The sequence below is a fragment of the Canis lupus genome, unplaced genomic scaffold, assembly GCF_011100685.1.
Source record: "Canis lupus familiaris isolate Mischka breed German Shepherd unplaced genomic scaffold, alternate assembly UU_Cfam_GSD_1.0 chrUn_S353H513, whole genome shotgun sequence".
In the NCBI taxonomy this organism is placed as follows: Eukaryota; Metazoa; Chordata; class Mammalia; order Carnivora; family Canidae; genus Canis; species Canis lupus.
The window spans coordinates 2325-20679 of NW_023331280.1; the positions used below are offsets into that span (position 1 = coordinate 2325).

The window sequence follows — 18355 nt, forward strand, 5'->3', positions numbered from 1 at the left end:
TTGGACCAGCTCTTCCATCCACTATGCTCATGAGGCAATAGGAGTCCTGATGCTGGAGAGTCATGGTGGCAGCTCCTGAGAAGGGATGGGCAGGGGGGTATGTGTCATGAAGGACAGAGGCCTGTTCTCTGATGTGGTATGTTGCTCCAGGAGTGCCCGCCAATGACCATCACATGCCAACCAGCCACGGTTCACACAAATGACAAGGCATAAGGCAATATCATGGGCACCAAGGAAAAAAAGGGTGCAAAGACCACGCTGCTCACTGCCACTGGTCAGAGAGGAAGTGGAGCCCCACCTCCCCCAGGAGGCACATGGAGCCCAGGGAGTGCCCAAGGGCACAGCCGGTGAAGCAACCACACACTCACCCTCACATAGTCACAAGATTCCGTTTCTTCCTTCCAGTGCGCTTCTGCCCCTCCCGGGGTCTCCTGGGGAACCGGTGGAGCAGGGCCCTTCCTCTGCTCGGCTCTTGCCTGCACGAGAAATCAAATAGCAGGAAAGGAGAAGGAACTCCTTCCCTGGCTTCCAGTCCAGACACCTGCTCAGGGCTTGGGCCAACCTGGTCCTTTCCCTCCTCAGCCATCTCTGCCCACCTCTGCCCCACCCTGACTACAGTGACCCACCAGGTCATCCAGGCAGTTTGTTTCATGCAGAGTCAGAAAGGGTCTGCCTGGCAGGTGCCAAGCTCCATACATTCACTGTGCAGGACACTTGTCCAGGCCACAAACCCACACAATCAGCATGGACAGCTCCATCCCCCAAATGTGGACCCTGTTAGTCTGGAGCTCCTCTGCCTCTCGCCAGCTGGCTCTGCCCGCAGCCGCCTGCACACGTGGCATTGGCACACTGACTCGGGGTCTGTCATGTCAGCCTGGCGTCGGGTCACAAGCCCCATTCCTCACCTTCGTCTCTCTGCTCTTCTCCTCTCAGCCTGGTCCACAGCCCAGCCTGGTGCCAGCTGGTCCCGCTGACTCCCCGGCTCCACCATTCTCCTTCAGCTCCTGGACCCAAGTCCATGGGAAACAAGGGTCGTGCCCAGTGTTTTATGGGGCATCTGGTGCTTGATGGCCTTGTGTCCAAAGGCCCCACAGTCCCTGCACTTTACCTGGGGGTGGAAGGGGCAGGGGTCAGTGCATCCACTCAAATGCCAGTGAACCTGCCAAGCACATGAATGGGAGGCCGTCCTCATGAAGATGGCACATGGGATGAGGACAGGGGGACATCCTATCTGGCTAGTGAAGTTGTCAGTATAGTGAAGACCTCAGGATGCAGTCCTCTCACAGCCAGTGGGAGGGCGGGGCAGGGAGGAGGGATTGCAGGTGTCAGTGTTGAAGACAGGTGGAAACATCATTAGATTCGGGACAAACACAAGCGTGGATCTAATCTTATGGTGCCCTGAGACTGATGCTCAGAGAATCTGAGTGTCCCAATGTGTAGACTGCTGGATTCCAGCCCATGTCAGGATGGACAACAGGGGTCCGGTCCAATGATCTTCTGTGAGCCTAGCCTGTCGCAAGACTCCTGGCAGACTCCTGCTTCAAAACCATGCCAGCCTCCCCACTCACCCTGGAGGCGGACAGGGGGTGGGGGGGTCCGCTACATAGAGGGGGGGTGCTGGCTGCAGATGGGGGGCCCGGGTCGGAGGATAGTCCTGTGGCTGAGGGTCTTCTCTCTAGGGACTCCTGACGCTGTTGCTCTTTTTACAGGTTTGCTTTTATGTCCAACTCAGCCCATTGTGAGACCCTGGCACAACCTGGATGGCCCCAGGACCCTGTGGAGTGCTGCCTCCCTGTTGCGTCCTGGACACAAGCCACACTGGCCCAGCACACGGGACACATGTCCTTGAGGGGAGACGGCTTGGCTGTGCACCTCAGGAGGCCGAGGGGCCACTGTGGCCGTGCACGAGAGTGGTGAGCAACAAACACTGGTGGCGTGATTTTAAAAACCCCAAACAAGAAAAAACTTAAAGTAGTGCCTTCCATCCTCCACGTGGGAGTAGCGCCTTCCACGGACCTTATTTCTTTGCCCTTTTGCAATGTGCAGGAATGAGTGAGTGGCTGCCTTCCGATGCTCTCTAGGGCAGACTCCTCCCTGGCACAAGAAATTACAGTCACGTGAAGCAAACTGCTCCTTTGTCCTCAAAGAATTGTTTCAAAAGAAAAGTTTTTTAAAAGATTTGCTTGATATTAATCTGCCTTGTTCTTATTGACTTGAAATGTTGGCATTTTCTAACTGTGCCTTGTTGGCTACAGTAATTCATTATTCCTGTCAAAACTGAAAAGTGCCCTATTGAATGTGTATTTGAATGTTATCCTTGCACAAGTTCTTTAAATTGAGAAGACAAAATGTTTTACCTCACTGTTGGACATACATTCCAAGCTTTTCAACTTTAGGAGAAAAAAAAAATAATCATGTTTTCCGGTATTGTAAATTTTAGACTATTTTCGTATACATTGTATTAAACTGCCACATCAATTTTAATGTAGAGATTTTGCAAATCCTAGGGGAGGTGGTGGCCCTGGTGAGCCAGAGCCTGCAGGAGGGAGAACGGGACTTCAAGGTGAAAGTGAGGTCCATCCTGTGCCACCTGCGCCACCAGCCCAGTTTGGCCCCTGGAGGTGGTGGAGCTGTGTCCGAAGTACCAGCAGACTGTGGTGGCCATCGACCCTGGCAGGAGACGAGACCATTAAAGGGAGCAGTGTCTTCCTGGGACACGTGAAGGGCTACCAGGAGGCTGTGAGGAGAGGCATCCACCGCACTGTGTGCATGCAGGGGAGTGGGCTCAGCGGAGGTGGTCAAAGAGGCTGTGGACACGCTCAAGACGGAGAGGCTGGGCCATGGCTACCACCACGCTGCAGGACGAGGCCCTTTATGACAGGCTGCAGCCAGGAAAACTGCACTTCGAGATCTGCCCCTGGTCCCGTTACCTCACAGGCCCCTGGAACTCGGACACGGAGCATGCAAGTGGTTCGGCTCAAACATGACCAGGCTACCTACTCCCTCAACACGGATGACCCACTCATCTTCAAGTCCACCCTGGAACGGATTACCAGATGCCCAAAGAGGGCATGGACTTTGCCGAGGAGGAGGTTAAGAGACTGAACATCAATGCGGCAAAGTTTAGTTTCCTCCCAGAAGATGAAAAGAAGGCAGCTTCTTGATCTGCTCTCTAAAAGCCTATGGGATGTCATCTTTGGATGCTTCAGGGCAGCATCCCTGAAGACATTATGGCCACTTCTCCAAGCCCTCCCCCTGGGGATGGAGCCTCAGTTCCCTGGGTTGAACGACACTTACCTTTACTCTTTCAAGGAAGACGATGATGCCCATAGTCAACTTCTGCTGCTCTTGAAGCCATGTGCCTGTTTCTAGACACAGGAATACCTCAGCACACCACATCTCTCCTGACTACGGGCCAGAGTCTGGTTGAATCTGAAGCCTCCCTCCTATAGTGACGCATGTGAAAATCTGGTGCTTAATAAAGAACTCAAAGGCTGGTATTGTTGGGGGAAAAAAAAGGAGATGATCATATTTCTTTCTTTCTTTTCTTTTTTTTTTTTGGAGGACTGACTTTGTTTATTAAGGGAACCGAGAACAGATCACGTACCCTGGAACCTGAGTTATGCAGGAAGGTAGAAAATATCTACAGTGACTGGGTGACAGAACGGAGCACAGCACAAGGTCCCAGGCCAGCCCACCATGGGACACTGCTCCACTCCCCACATGGAATACTAAAACCGAGTGGTTTTAGCAGCTGCCCCAAGACTCCAGTAATGATGCAATGGAACAAGGATTCTATACGGCTCCCCTCAGCTTCCCCGGAGAGAGTGGATGTGAACAGGTCAGAGGCCTGTCCGCGACAAAGTGGGGCGGCCAAGGCTGCCTCTGTCCTGGCCACTTGGGGCTGGAGCAAAGGCAAGCCTGGCCTCCTGCCCGGGGCAGATGGCAAGGCCAGTCGAATCCACAAGCTGCCTCATGGGCTGGGGGAGGTTGGAAGATGTGGCATCAGGAAGCGTTCCCACACCAGGCATCCATCCCTCAGAACAGCTGTGGATCCACGGTGACCCCACTCACCCCACTGCCCCCACAGGGGTACGGAAGCAGCCCCCGCAGCCCACACTGAAAGTGTGGCAAGGCTGGAGGGGAAGGTGGGAGGCCAAGGAAGCCTGGGGGGTGGACCCGCCGATAGTAGCAGAGCTCTGGAGGCTTCTGTGAAATGGGCCGACAAGTGTCCCCATTTCATGTCCACCCACAATCCCAGAACAGGCCCTTGTTTGGAAAAGCAATGAGGGTGACAGTGATGACACGGACCTGCAGATCTTCTGCATCTCCTGCGGGCACCCTATCAACCCACGTGTTGCCTTGCGCCACATGGAGCGCTGCTGCCAAGTACGAGAGCCAGACGTCCTTTGGGTCCACGTACCCCACACACATTGAGGGAGCTACACGACTCTTCTGTGATGTCTACAACCCTCAGAGCAAGACATACTGTAAACGGCTCCAGGTGCTGTGCCCCGAGCACTCCCGGGACCCCGAAGTGCCAGCTGATGAGGTATGTGGGTGTCCTCTTGTGCGTGATGTCTTTAGCTCGCGGGTGACTTCTGCCTCCTGCCCAAACGCCAGTGTACCCGCATTACTGCTGGGAGAGGTTGCGGCTGCTGGAGTGGCCCTGGAGCGTGTGCACGCGTGGTACAAGCCGGACGAGCTGTTTGAGCAGGAACGCACCGTTCGCACGGCTGGGACTGACGGGCAGGATCACTGGCCCTGACGCTGCACCTCACGATCCAGCATGACCCGCTCACTCCCGAGCCGCGCTCCAGTGCTGACCGCTGAGCCTCACTGGCCCCGAAGTCCCCACGTTCTGCATTCCAGGCCCGGGAGCCGCCCGAATCCCCCGTTTGGCTGCTCTGCCATTCATCTGTTTCTCCAGTGGTCCCTGAGTTTCTCCCTGTGCCCACCCACCATTTGACTACCCCGCTGCCGGTATCAGAGGGTCTCAGGATTTTCTTCTGTCCTTGTCTGTCCCTCTGTCTCTCCATTCTCTGTGCCTGGGTGGGACTGTGCAGTTTGCTCACTGTTGCCTCCCCTCTCCCTGGTTTTGTTAATAAATTTTGAAGAACCAGAAAAAAAAAATTGATCTCTACAGGGATAAACTCTGTAAAGCCTGAAGCTCAATCAATTGATGTTGAAAACTCTCAAAGGGAGTAAAGGCTTGATCTGAATGGTCTAGAACATGTGCTGTAATTTAATAGAAGAGATGGTCGTCTTAATATTTAATGATTTAAAAGAACTTCTCAGTCCATGCGAAGAGTACAGTCCAAGGATAAATCAAATTTCTGAACGCATTTTATGCTACATATGTGTATACTTTGCAATCCTCAGGTGTTCGTGCCAAATATTCTCTTTCAATAAGTCCTTCTATATGTTTCTTAATAACAACTGTACTTGGGAAGAATCGAGCCTTCACCTGCTGAGTTACCTCTGCTACTAACACACTGTGCTGCATCTTCTTTCTGGATTTCGTTATCCGCAGGATAGCAGCTTCGATCTCATGTTTCCTGTCGTCATCTACTTTCTGCCTCGTTTCTTCCTTTCTGGGTCAGATTCACCTTGTTTGGCAGCAACTGTTTGAGTCTTGACTCTGTGTACTTTGGATGTGAACTGATCATTAACTGTGAATCTGTGGCCATTTTCTGTTTCCTTGGACTTGGGTTCTTTTGTAAGAACCCGCTGTGTTGGTTTACCACAGGCGAGGGACTGCAGGGCTCTACCAAGTTCTCTTTCAGGGATATCTGTTTCTTGTTGAATTTCCTCAAACGTGTATTTTTCTCTGTATGATTTAATTCATACATCTTTTATTCTTCTTTTGGCAAACATCAGATAATATGAGCAAAACTATGTTTCTTGCTCACTATAGTTACCTACATTCTTTTTTGCTTTATATAAGTTTGTAAACATATGTTAAGTGGATAAAATTCTTGGCTAAGGACATACTCCAAAACTCTGACATATACTTTTCTGAGTTAGGGGAAAAGAAAGCTTATGAAACTTCCATTAGACCATAATCACACAGCAAACTAAATTAGTATATGCTGTTTTTAAATTAACATCTGCCATTTTTTAAAGACTTCAGGTTTTGGTTACAGCTAAAATGATTTTTATCTGAAGTTTATGAAAGAACAGAAGCTGACCACACAAATCTTACTCATAAGCATATTGGCCGTTTCAAAATAGAAAATAATAAAAATAAACCTATAATCAAGGAAATTCCACTCATCTTATTAGAAAAAAATAGCTACCAATGTTATTATAAATACAGATGGCAATTTGTAATAACTAGGTTTCATGATATTTGCTTTATTTCTTTTTTTTTAATTTTTTATTGGCGTTCAATTTACTAACATACAGAATAACCCCCAGTGCCCGTCACCCATTCACTCCCACCCCCCGCCCTCCTCCCCTTCCACCACCCCCAGTTCTTCTTCTCTTTTGATTTTAAAGTAACAGATTGGGATCCCTGGGTTGCGCAGCGGTTTGGCACCTGCCTTTGGCCCAGGGCGCGATCCTGGAGACCCGGGATCGAATCCCACATCAGGCTCCCGGTGCATGGAGCCTGCTTCTCCCTCTGCCTATGTCTCTGCCTCTCTCTCTCTCTGTCTCTCTCTCTCTGTGTGACTATCATAAATAAATAAAAAAATAAAGTAACTGATTACTTCATAATAAAGGCAAGCCATTTAGCATTTTATAATTTAATTCTTTTATAAATTTCAGACCCCAAAAATTTCAGATCAAGTATTACAAAACAGCCAGCCTTCAGAATATATTTTGTTTGGCAGACAGAATGGTTTTTCTTCTTTTGAATTGGAATACATTCATGCAGTACTTAACTTGCTCTAAGCTGACCCATCCCTACTAGCTTCCCACATTGTCACCAGCTGGGCATGTGAGGCTGACACCCGTTTTTAATATTATAAAACTCAGTATTAACTTACAAAAATTAAGTTGCATGCATGGAGCAAAAATTCAAATATATCATAAACTTGATGCTAAATCTTAATACTCATTCCTAATTTGGGAAAAAGAGATCAAACCAAAAAGGACTCATCTTCATAATACTTAGTTACATAAAACATTATCAATAAGAAATGTTTCTATATATGGATACTGTCTTTTTAGAATAGTGTTAACAGTAACCTGAAATCTGAGATAGATAAATCATTCATATCACAAAGTATTATATACTGTCTTTCCTATACAGTCTTGGCTCCCAAACAGTGGGCTTCAACTTCATCCCTACATATAATATAAACATTCTCAAATATTTGAAATAAAGGAAAGGTGTCATTAATAAGGCTAACTAAAATTACAACAAAGGCTTTCTTCTAATCCTAGAGAATGAAACAAAAAGAGAGGTCTTGTAAGACACATTGGAAATGAGGAAGAATTTGAAGTCAAGTTGGCCCTGGACCCTTTTACATTGCTACTCCTTCTGTTTGTTCAAGTTAAAGAATAAGAGAGGCCACCAACTGCTCCTTAGTGGAACAGGCTGCAAAGAAAACAAAGCAGCTAAGTGATGATGAGGAAAACAAAGAATATAAAAAGTTGTAGTTATGAAGATGATCAATAAATAATGGAGCTCCTGGCTGGCTCAGTTGGTAAGGCATGCAACTCTTTATCTATCTCAGGGTCATGAATTCAAGCCCTATGTTGGGCAGAGAGATCACTTAAAAGAATTAGAAATAAAAGACATTAAAAAAACTGTAAAAAAATGATGGTAGTAATTCTATTCTGAAGTTTAAGAAACAGCAAGGAGTAACAAATAAATTAGAGAGACAGTAATCTCCCTATTTTTTTCTTCCATTCCCTTTTAATTTGAATACAAATACAGAAAGAATCATGTCGTCTGCTCATAACTCACTCTTTGACTATAGAATAAGTCAAAACTTGTAAATGCGTCATTGAAAACATATTAACACTCCATCTGCAGCCTTTGAGGTTTCAGCCATACTTCACTACCAGCGTTGTGTGAGCAAGCCATATAATTTCATGTCTCCTTGTGTCTCTTTATGCTGCTCTGCCTCAGAAACCCCTTTTTTCCTCTCCTGGGTAGCTCAGTGGTTGAGCACCTGCCTTCGGCCCAGGGCGTGATCCTGGAGACCCGGATCGAGTCCCACATTGGGCTTCCTGCATGGAGCCTGCTTCTCCCTCTGCCAGTGTCTCTGTCTCTCTCTGTGTCTTTCATGGATAAATCAATAAAATCTGAGTGGCTCAGTCGGTTACGCATCCCCCTTGATCTTGGCTCAGGTCATGATCTCTTGGTTGTCGGATAAAGCCAGATGCCAAGCTTTGCATGTTCGGCAAGAAGGCTGCTTGGAACGCTTTGTCTCTCCTTCTGCCTTTCCCCCTGCTCGTACTCTCCCTCTTTCTCTCACTTTTTTTTAAGTGTTAGAAACGTTTATTTGTCAAAATATTTTTTAAAAAGTGGGAGGAGTGAAATAAAACAAGGCTAAATTTCAGCTAATGCTGTACCACGATCACAGGTCAGACATAAAGCAAAACAAACAAAACAACAACCCCCACCCCCAAAACCCCAATGGTCCTAGCAGTTTCAGAAGATTAGCCTCAACGTTAGGGCCCAGAGCTAACAGAAGAGTAAAAGGTCTCGTGCCACTACATGGTCATTTTAAAGGGAAAGGAGATGTTGCAGGTAGACAGGGAGAAGGGCTCAATTCCTAAGGAAAGCAAGATAAGAGGGGGATCCACGGTACAGGAAAAAGGGGATGCCAGCATAATCCTTACCTAGGGCTGCTCAGAGGCTGAGAATATAAGGAACGGAGTGAAAGGCTACAGGGACTAGTATCAAGAGGAAAGATAAGTCAACTTATAAGAATTAAATTAAGAAAGAAAACACAGTTGGTCACAAACTCCTTTGTTTACTCAAACACGAAGCAATGGAAACATCGTGGCAAGGGGACGCGCGGAGCAGGTTCTCATATATGACCGCAGCCCAGGGTTCAGTCCGCAATGATCCTACCTCCAGTTTCTAAAGGCTGAGCACCGTGCTCGGTCCACATGTGCTCCCGCTCACACTGGGCCATGCCATACAGAGAATCCGTGCAGCTGCTGAGGCCTGCGGCAGCTCACTCTCTGGCCCATAACCGTGGGGAGCACAGCTGTGGCACGACGAAGGGGGCTCCTGTCCCTTCCATAGTAGGACGAGGTGTTGGCAGCGGCAGCAGCCACAGAGCCGAAGTGGCAGCAGCCCCTGAGCTCGGCAACAGGTGTCTGTCGTAGGGATCAACAGAAGTGGGGTTGGGGTGACTGGTCCCAGCTGTGCTCTGGTCGTGAGGCAGATGGGACATGGACTGCTCCGCGCAGTTGTACGCAGAGGCTGCTGCTGCCGCCGCCACTGCCTCATAAGAGCGGACCCGGTAGCGCTTCTAAGAGTCGATGCTCCATATGCATCGTTGTAACACGTGGGTTCCCCGCAGCCCAGGGTGTACGGCGTGCGCACTGCTCCATACTGTCCGTTATGCTGCTCAGTAAAGTCCGCCACACGACCTGTGCGATCTACTGGACACTCTTTGGACCAGTGCCCCTCTTTCCCACGCCGATAGCAGCCACTCTGGTCTCCCATCCCAGGGGCAGTCCGAAGTCGGCTTGTGGATAACTGCACGTGCATCCTTTTGTCTTGAAACTCTGTGTTGTCAAGGCCCCTGATGGCCTCCACTGGAGGCCCGTTTGACACCTTGAAGCTTAAATAGGAGTTGTTTGAGGAGACCAGTGTGTGCCTCTCAGTTCCACTGGCTGCTTGTGGTCTCCAGGGGAGGTGGGATTTTACTTATTGAGTCCCTCCTGTAGGGCCAGCATTATGTATCCTGAGAAGCAAAATGAGCGTCTGGCCACGATCTGTAATGTTGGAACACCAAGGAGGACAAGTGGTGTCCCAGGGAGGCCTTGCATTGTGGCCTTACTGCATGTGGGGACATCTGTGATTTTGATTTATATTTGGGGTATCTCTGAGGCAAGAGTGCCCTGAGTTCCTTACCCTAAAAGGAACAACTCTTAGACAGTGGCCCAAGAGTTTGTAAGAGGTGCTGATGGAACCATTTGCTGACCAGGGCATCCAGAGCTAAATGGCAGCCTAAAGCTTGGCTTCTACTGCTGACTGTTGGGTGGGTTGTGTCCTTTATTAGGGACATAAATATTCCACATGAGCTCCCCCCCTGTAGCATGGTGCTCATACCATCCATAAAGTAGACAAACTCCATTGCAGTTCACTCAGTTGATGTCATGGGGGCTCCCTACATAGCCAAGGGGACTGGAGAGGGCTGACCTTCTCTGGTATGGTGGCATCCAGCAAGGGACTGAGGAAGAACAGGGGAGACCTCCCCTGCAGGTGGGATAAGCCCGCGGCCTCAAGTTCGACTCTCTCCTGCATTGAGGAGACCTCAGTAGCTATGCCTCCCAAGGCTCAATGGACAGCTGGATGTGGACGGTCACACGCCAGTGTCTACAGGAACCTCTCTTTCCAGGAGAGCCCAGGATGTGGCAGCAGTTGTTACTTGGTTGGTGTATAGCATAGACAAGGACGATATTTTCTTGCATCTGAGGGCCTTGGGCACTGTATGTCCATTATGGATATGTGGTCCAGAAAAAAAAAAGGCAAGTCCATTGCTTGTCATGGGAAACAAGTCCGACCTAGAGGAGCGGAGGCAGGTGCCCATCGAAGAGGCAAGGACTAAAGCAGAGGAGTGGGGTGTGCAGTACGTGGAGACATCAGCTAAAACGCGAGCCAATGTGGACAAGGTATTCTTTGACCTAATGAGAGAAATCAGAGCCAAAAACATGTCCGAGAACAAAGACAAGAACGGCAAGAAAAGCAGCAAGAACAAGAAAAGTTTTAAAGAAAGATGTTGCTTACCGTGAAAGCCAAGATGGCGGATGAAGTCAGTCGCCACTAAGGACATAGGGCGGGCTCATTAAGAGAAGAGTATAGTTGACGCCTTGATGTGTTCCTTGCTCTCCCCAACCTCATTCACACATACTTCTTTAAAAGGGGAAAATATTTGTGAATCAGTGGCTGGCAGGAGAAATAAGCCCTTGTCCATGCATTGGAATGGCTACTTTGTTGGGAGGCTTTGGAATTTCCTTCTTCCCTTCTCCTTCCCAAAAGTTTTATCACATATGTAGTGCTATAGGTAAGAAATAAGTGTTAACTAAAAAGAAGTGTACTGTCATAGCATCTTATTTCCCTCCCTAGTTTTATAATATCACCATCTTTTGTTTTGAAATAAAAATGTCTAATTAGGTTTGGGGAAGGGAGTAGGATAAGACTCTCCCTAACTCTTATCAGCTTAACAGAAGTATTCAAATAAATCCATTAAGCTCTAATAAAAACTGAGAGATTTTTGGGATAAGTTTTTTGGCAATACCCCATGGATCTGAAGCACAGTGGATAAAATAAAAATAAATATGAATTGGGCCAAATAGGTCAGTAACAAGCTCACAAACCCTTCACACATATGAAAAATGAAAGTTGAATTCTTTGTATTTAAATATTAGCCAACTATAGCCTGTGTTAGCTATTTCTCTCCTGTAGCATCCTGATTTTTGTGTAGAAGCTTCTTTTTAGCAAGTAAGTGAAGACTCAAGAGTAATATACTTTACAAATGACACAGTTTTCTAACCAGGTCAAGACTATATCTTTGGATACACCATCTCCTAATTGCCAGATCGTAGGCTCATCCTTCTCTGTTGGTAACCAATGTATGTCCTTCTGGTCAACCTCTGCATGCAGAGGTGAAGAGAGCCTCTTTGTGTGTTTCTTTTAAGTATAATGAGTTCTTCTGAAGAATGTGATGAGTTGAAATTGTATTTTCAAATCATGAAGCCAGAGCCTGTGCCAGACCTTCTGCTACCTCTCATAGATTTGCTCTAATTCTAAATGTAAAATTAGGAGAAGTGGAAAAGGAGAAGATAAGCCATTGCCTTTTTACCTCTAGGAATTGGCTGCTATTTCTATGTAATTTTTTTCTGAGACAGCCATAGAGTTGGTTAGAAAAAGGCTTTTACTGATGAGATATTGTTAAGCATTCTTGTATCAATATTCTCAATTTAGCAACCAGAACATTTTTCCTCACGAAAGGAGTACTGTGTGATGAAAACCCAGTATTCAGCATATTTTCCCCCTTTTTTTGGAAGTGACATTTCACACACAGGTGTCAAAAGTGAATTGGGGTGGGGAGAGTGAGAAACTTTCAAATTTATAGTTATTACAGAAATTGTGGAAATTATGATCTGACTGGAAAGCAATCTTGTATCACCTCCCAAAGAATCATGGTCATTTTTAAAATAAAAAGCAGACAAAAAATTGTTGTTTCCTGCCTTGTTAATGTTCTCCATTCTCACTGGTGTGAGGTGGGATCTCATGGTGGTTTTGATTTGTATTTCCCTGATGGCCAGTGATGTGGAGCATTTTCTTATGTGCTTGGTGGCCATGTCTATGTCTCCCTCTGTGAGATTTCTGTTCATGTCTTTTGCTCAATTCATGATTGGATTGGTTGTTTCTTTGCTTTTGAGTTTAATAAGGTCTTTATAGATCTTGGTTTCTAACCCTTTATCTGGTGTGTCATTTGCAAATATCTTCTCCCGTTCTGTAGGTTGTCTTTCAGTTTTGCTGTGCAGAAGCTTCTTATCTTGATGAAGTCCCAATAGTTCATTTCTCCTTTTGTTTCTCTTGCCTTCATGGATGTATCTTGCAAGAAGTTACTGTGGCCGAGTTCAAAAAGGGTGTTGCCTGTGTTCTCCTCTAGGATTTTGATGGAATCTTGTCTCACATTTAGATCTTACATCATTTTGAGTTTATCTTTGTGTATGATATAAGAGAATGATCCAGTTTCATTCTTCTGCATGTGGATGTCCAGTGTTCCCAGCACCATTTATTGAAGAGACTGTCTTTTTTTTCCAGTGGGTAGTCTTTCCTGCTTTGTAGAATGTTAGTTGACCATAAAGTTGAGGGTCCACTTCTGGATTCTCTATTCTGTTCCATTGATCTATGTGTCTGTTTTTGTGTCAGGACCACACTGTCTTGATGACCACAGCTTTGTAGTACAACCTGAAATCTGGCATTGTGATGCCCCCAGCTCTGGTTTTCTTTTTCAATATTCCCCTGGCTATTCGGGGTGTTTTCTGATTCCACACATATCTTAAGATGATTTGTATCAACTCTCTGAAGAAAGTCCATGGTATTTTGATAGGGATTGCATTGAATGTGTAAATTGCCCTGGGTAGCATTGGCATTTTCACAACATTAATTCTTCCAATCCATGAGCATGGAATATTTTTCCATCTCTTTGTGTCTTCCTCCATTTCTTTCAGAAGTGTTCTGTAGTTTTTAGGGTATAGATCCTTTACCTCTTTGGTTAGGTTGATTCCTAGGTATCTTATGCTTTTGGGTGCAATTGTAAATGGGATTGACTCCTTAATTTCTGTTTCTTCAGTCTCGTTGTTAGTGTACAGAAATGCCACTGACTTCTGGGCATTGATTTTGTATCCTGCCACACTGCCAAATTGCTGTATGAGTTCTAGCAATCTTGGGGTGGACTCTTTTGGGTTTTCTATGTAAAGTATCATGTCATCTGCGAAGAGGGAGAGTTTGAATTTTTCTTTGCCAATTTGAACGCCTTTTATTCCTTTTTGTTGCCTGATGGCTGAGGCTAGGACTTCTAGTGCTATGTTGAATAGCAGTGGTGAGAGTGGACATCCCTGTCCTGTTCCTGATCTTAGGGGAAAGGCTCCCAGTGGTTCCCCATTGAGAAAGTTGCTGTGGGGTTCTCGTAGATGGCTTTTAAGATGCTGAAGAATATTCCCTCTCTCCCTACACTCTGAAGAGTTTTGATCAGGAACGGATGCTCTATTTTGTCAAATGCTTTCTCTGCCTCTATTGAGAGGGTCAGATGGTTCTTGTTTTTTCTCTTGCTGATATGGTCAGTCACATTGATTGTTTTACGTGTGTTGAACCAGCATTGCATCCCGGGTATAAATCCCACTTGGTCATTTTGAATCATCTTCTTAATATATTGTTGGCCTCTATTGGCTAGTATCCTGTTGAGAATTTTTGCATCCATGTTCATCAGGGATATTGGTCTCTAATTCTCCTTCTGGGTGGGGTCTTTGTTGGGTTTTGGAATTAAGGTGATGCTGGCCTCATAGAAGAAGTTTGGAAGTACTCCGTCTCTTTCTGCCTTTTAAACAGCTGTAGTAGAATAGGTACGGTGTCTTCGTTAAGCGTTTGATAGAATTCCTCAGGGAAGCCATCTGGCCCTGGACTTTTGTGTCTTTGGAGGGTTTTGATGACTGCGTCAATTTCCTCCCTGGTTATCGGCCTCTTCAGGCTTTCTATTTCTTCCTGTTCCAGGTTTGGTTAATCGTGGTTTTCCAGAAATCTGTCCATTTCTTCTAGATTGCCTAATTTATTGGCATATGGCTGCCCATAATAAGTTTTTAAAATCGTTTGTATTTCCTTGGTGTTGGTAGTGATCTCCCCTTTGTCATTCATGATTTTATTAATTTGAGTCTTTTCTCTCTTCTTTTTAATAAGGCTGGCTAATGGTTTATCTTACTAATTCTTTCAAAGAACCAACTCCTGATTTTGTTGATCAGTCGCAGTTTTTCTGGTCTCTATTTCATTGAGTTCTGCTCAAATCGTTTTTAACCCTCTTCTTCTGCTGGGTGTAGGATCTATTTGCTGTCTTTTCTCCAGCTCTCTGACAATTGGCTTTCTGACATTGAATTGTAATCCAGATTTTGTAACTCTGTGGGAGAGAGGACTGTTTCTGATTCTTTCGAGGTGAGGTTTTCCTTCTAGTCATTTTGCTCAGTGCAGAGTGGCCAAAAACAAGTTGTATTGGGAAAAGGAGAAAAAGAGAGGAGAGAAAGAAGGAAAGAAAAGAGAAAAAGAAAAAAGAAAAAAGGAAGAAAAAAGAAAAAAAAGAAAGAAAAAGGAATAAAGGGAAAAAAAGGTGGGGGAAGCAAACAGAAATCAAAAAGCAAAACAAGGGATCCCTGGGTGGCACAGCAGTTTGGCGCCGGCCTTTGGCCTAGGGCCCGATCCTGGAGACCCGGGATCGAATCCCACATCGGGCTCCCGTTGCATGGCGCATGCTTCTCCCTCTGCCTGTGTCTCTGCCTCTCTCTCTCTCTGTGACTATCATAAATAAATAAAAAAAATTTTAAAAAAGCAAAACAAAAGAAAACAAAACAAAGCAAAACAAAACCACGGGGTAGTATCTTCTGATTCTGTATACTTTAAGTCCCTTGAATTCCCCTGGAAGTTGTCCGTCTAGCTGGTCTTCTGGGGGAGGGGCCTGTTGTGCTGATTCTCAGGTATTAGCACTTGGGGGAGCTGCTCTGCCCCCTGCCTGGTGCAGGGCTCAGTGGGGGTTGTTTACCCCGTGAGGCCCCTGGAGTAACAACCGCAGGGGCGGAAGCAGGTCTGGAGCCCTGGAGTCAGCTCCTGCAGTAACTACAAAGCTCTTGGTCTGCAGGGCCTTGAGGCTCCAGGGCGGGGCCGCTGATCTGCTCAGCCTGGGGCAGGAGCGTCCTCGCTGTCCTGGGCCCTCCGGGCCTCTGCCTGTCCCGGGGGAGGCCAGATCCTGGGCTGTGTCCTGGCGCCCTGTGCTGTGGGGCCTGCGCTGTTGGATTTGCGCTCCCGCCCCGCAGACCCCTCCGCGGAGCCTCTTCCTCTGCCCTAGCCCCTCCAAGCTGCTCCCTCCATGCAGCCCCCTCCGCGGAGCCGCCACCGGAGCCCCCACCGAGCTGCTCCCGCCCCGCAGTCCCCTCTCCGGAGCCTCTTCCTCCGCCGGAGCCCCTCCAAGCTGCTCCCGCCGCGCAGCCCCCTCCTCGGAGCTGCCGCCGGAGCCCCCCCAGCTGCTCCCGCCCCGCAGCCCCCTCCGTGGAGCCTGTTCCTCCGCCCAAGCCCCCCGAGCTGCTCCCGCCCTGCAGCCCCCTCCGCTGAGCCGCCCCCAGCCCCTCAGAGCTGCTCCCGCCCTGCAGCCGCCTCCCTGGAGCCTCTTCCTCCGCCCGAGCCCCTCCAAGCTGTTCCCGCCCCGCAGCCCCCTCCGCGGAGCGTCTTCCTCCGCCTGAGCCCCTCCAAGCTGCTCCCGCCCCGCAGCCTCCTCCCCGGAGCCTCTTCCTCCGTCCCAAGCCCCCCAGCCAGCTGCTCCAGCCCCACAGCCCCTTCCGCGGAGCCACCACCTGAGCCCCTCTGAGCTGCTCCCGCCCCCGCAGCCCTCTCCCCGGAGCCTCTTCCTCTGCCCTGGCCCCCACCCAGCTGCTCCCGCCCCGCAGCCCCCTCCGCGGAGCCGCCCCGGAGCACCTCGGAGCTGCTCTGGGTCCCGCCCTGCGTGCTGCAGCCCTTAGGGAGCTCAGCGCACTCTCCCGGGGTGCAGGTGTCTGTTAGTGTCTCAGGGAGCCCGAGGGCATCCCCGCCCTCCTGGGTCTTGCTCTAACTCCCCGCGAGCCCCTTTCCTCCCGGGAAGGTTGGTGCAGCTCCTGCTCCTCCGGGACGGGGCTCTCCTGTCCTGGGGACACTCGCCCCGGCCTCAGCCCGGCTCCTCGTGGGGCCCCTCCCCCTTGGAGGCCTTTTGTTTCTTTATTTCTTTTCCCCTTCTTCCTACCTGGATAGAAGCTGAACTCTTCTCACTGTAGCATTCCAGCTGGTCTCTCTTTAAATCTCAGGCCGAATTCGTAGATTTTCAGGATGATTTGAAGATTATCTAGGTAATTTGGTGGGAACAGGTGATTTGGGGACCCTACTCCTCTGCCATCTTCCCTTCCTTCGATTTTTTTTAAATTAGGAAAAAATCAGGCAATAATGTGGGGTGTGACATACAAATGTCCCCACCCCCTGGGAGCTGAAGAAGCAGCAAGAAGGGCCCCCCCCTCGCTGTGTCCCGCTTAGAGGCCTGCGCCTTGCTCCGCTCTATCACTGTCTGCAGGGCAGAAAGTTGGGGCGGGAGGAGCAGGACGGTGCTGCAGACGGGACATCCCACGCGGTGGCGGGACAGGCTGATGTGCGCTGAGGACACAATCCTGCGGCAAGGCTTTGGGGCTATCCGCGCAGTTAAAACTTGCTTGAAAGGAATAAAAAGCTTCTGGCTTCTTTTTTTTTTTTTTTTTGTAAGATTTTATATATTTATTTGGCAGAGACCAAGCATGAGCAGGGGGCGGGGAGGGCAGAGGGAGAAGCAGACCTTCCGCTGCGCGGGACGCGGGGCTCGATCCCAGGACTCTGAGGTCACGGCCTGAGCCCAAGGCAGACGCTTCCCGCACTGAGCCCCTGGGCGCCCCAGCTCCTGGTGCTGAGGGGGCCGCACGTCCCGGGAAAGGCCCCGATGCAGCCGCGCCGGCAGGTGCCCGCGGCTCACCATGGAAACTGCACCGTTTCCGCCTCCATGTCCTCGTCCCACAGCGGCCTTGAGCTGCGGCTCCATTTCGGGGCAGCGGGCGGCCGTGCTGGCCACAGGGTCCCCCGGCATCGTGGGCCCCTGCAGGTGGAGCAGACCCTAGTGGACACACCTGCCGAGAGCAGCCTGATGCCTCCAGGAGCCCCGGGCCCACGTGCTCCTCTCCTGAGTGGCCCGGCACGTCCCCGGGCTGAGCCCCGCCAGTGCCCGAGCTCGGGGGTGTGGGCCCCTCCTTGCCCCGGGGAGCTCCCATGCCTGCACCTCCCTGGGCCGCTGCCCCGAGTCCCGCCGACCGACCCTGGAGATCGAAGCCTGGACCCACGTCACGCTCATTTCTCCTCTGCGGATTATCCGATTATCCGCGGTTCTTTGCTGCGATGTCCTTAACCAAGGGATTTTAAAGGAAGGCCGTCTCGAAGGCCACTCGCTGGGATTGTCCCCGAGGACCAGGATGTGCTGGTTCTGCTGCCCCTCCGGCCCCTCTCGTTCTCAGAAGCGGGTTCAAGCCTCAGCCGTGCCCTGTGGGTCCCCGCAGCCCCGCCAGCTACCTCCCCACAACGGCGTCCTGGCCACGGGCCTGGACTGTGGTCCCCCCCTCCACCCAAAGCCTGTTGCAACCGCTCTGTGCGCCTCACCCCTTCTGCTTCTCTCCGTGTCACTTGTGGGGACCCTTGGTGCTCAGACCCGGGGGCCCCAGGAGCCTCCTAACCGCAGGAGCTCCTGCAGCATCTCGTCAGCGCTCGTCCCCCCGCGGACGGGATGCTCTGTGCTCTCGCTCTTCTCCAGGCGAGCCCTTGAGGGTGACACCTTGTCCCCACATCCCCGTCCTCCCAGTGGCGGGCACAGCTGCTGCCCGGGCCGGCGGCTCCCTCCTCGGCTGAATGAAG

The 18355-nt window shown here is 49.5% G+C and overlaps 2 pseudogenes; one reads left to right on the plus strand and one right to left on the minus strand.

The window, feature by feature from the left end:
• The first annotated feature begins 2507 nt into the window (after window positions 1–2507).
• LOC119879175 lies at window positions 2508–4768 on the plus strand (annotated as a pseudogene).
• Window positions 4769–9030: 4262 nt separating this feature from the next.
• On the minus strand, window positions 9031–17540 carry LOC119869253 (annotated as a pseudogene).
• Window positions 17541–18355: the final 815 nt, after the last annotated feature.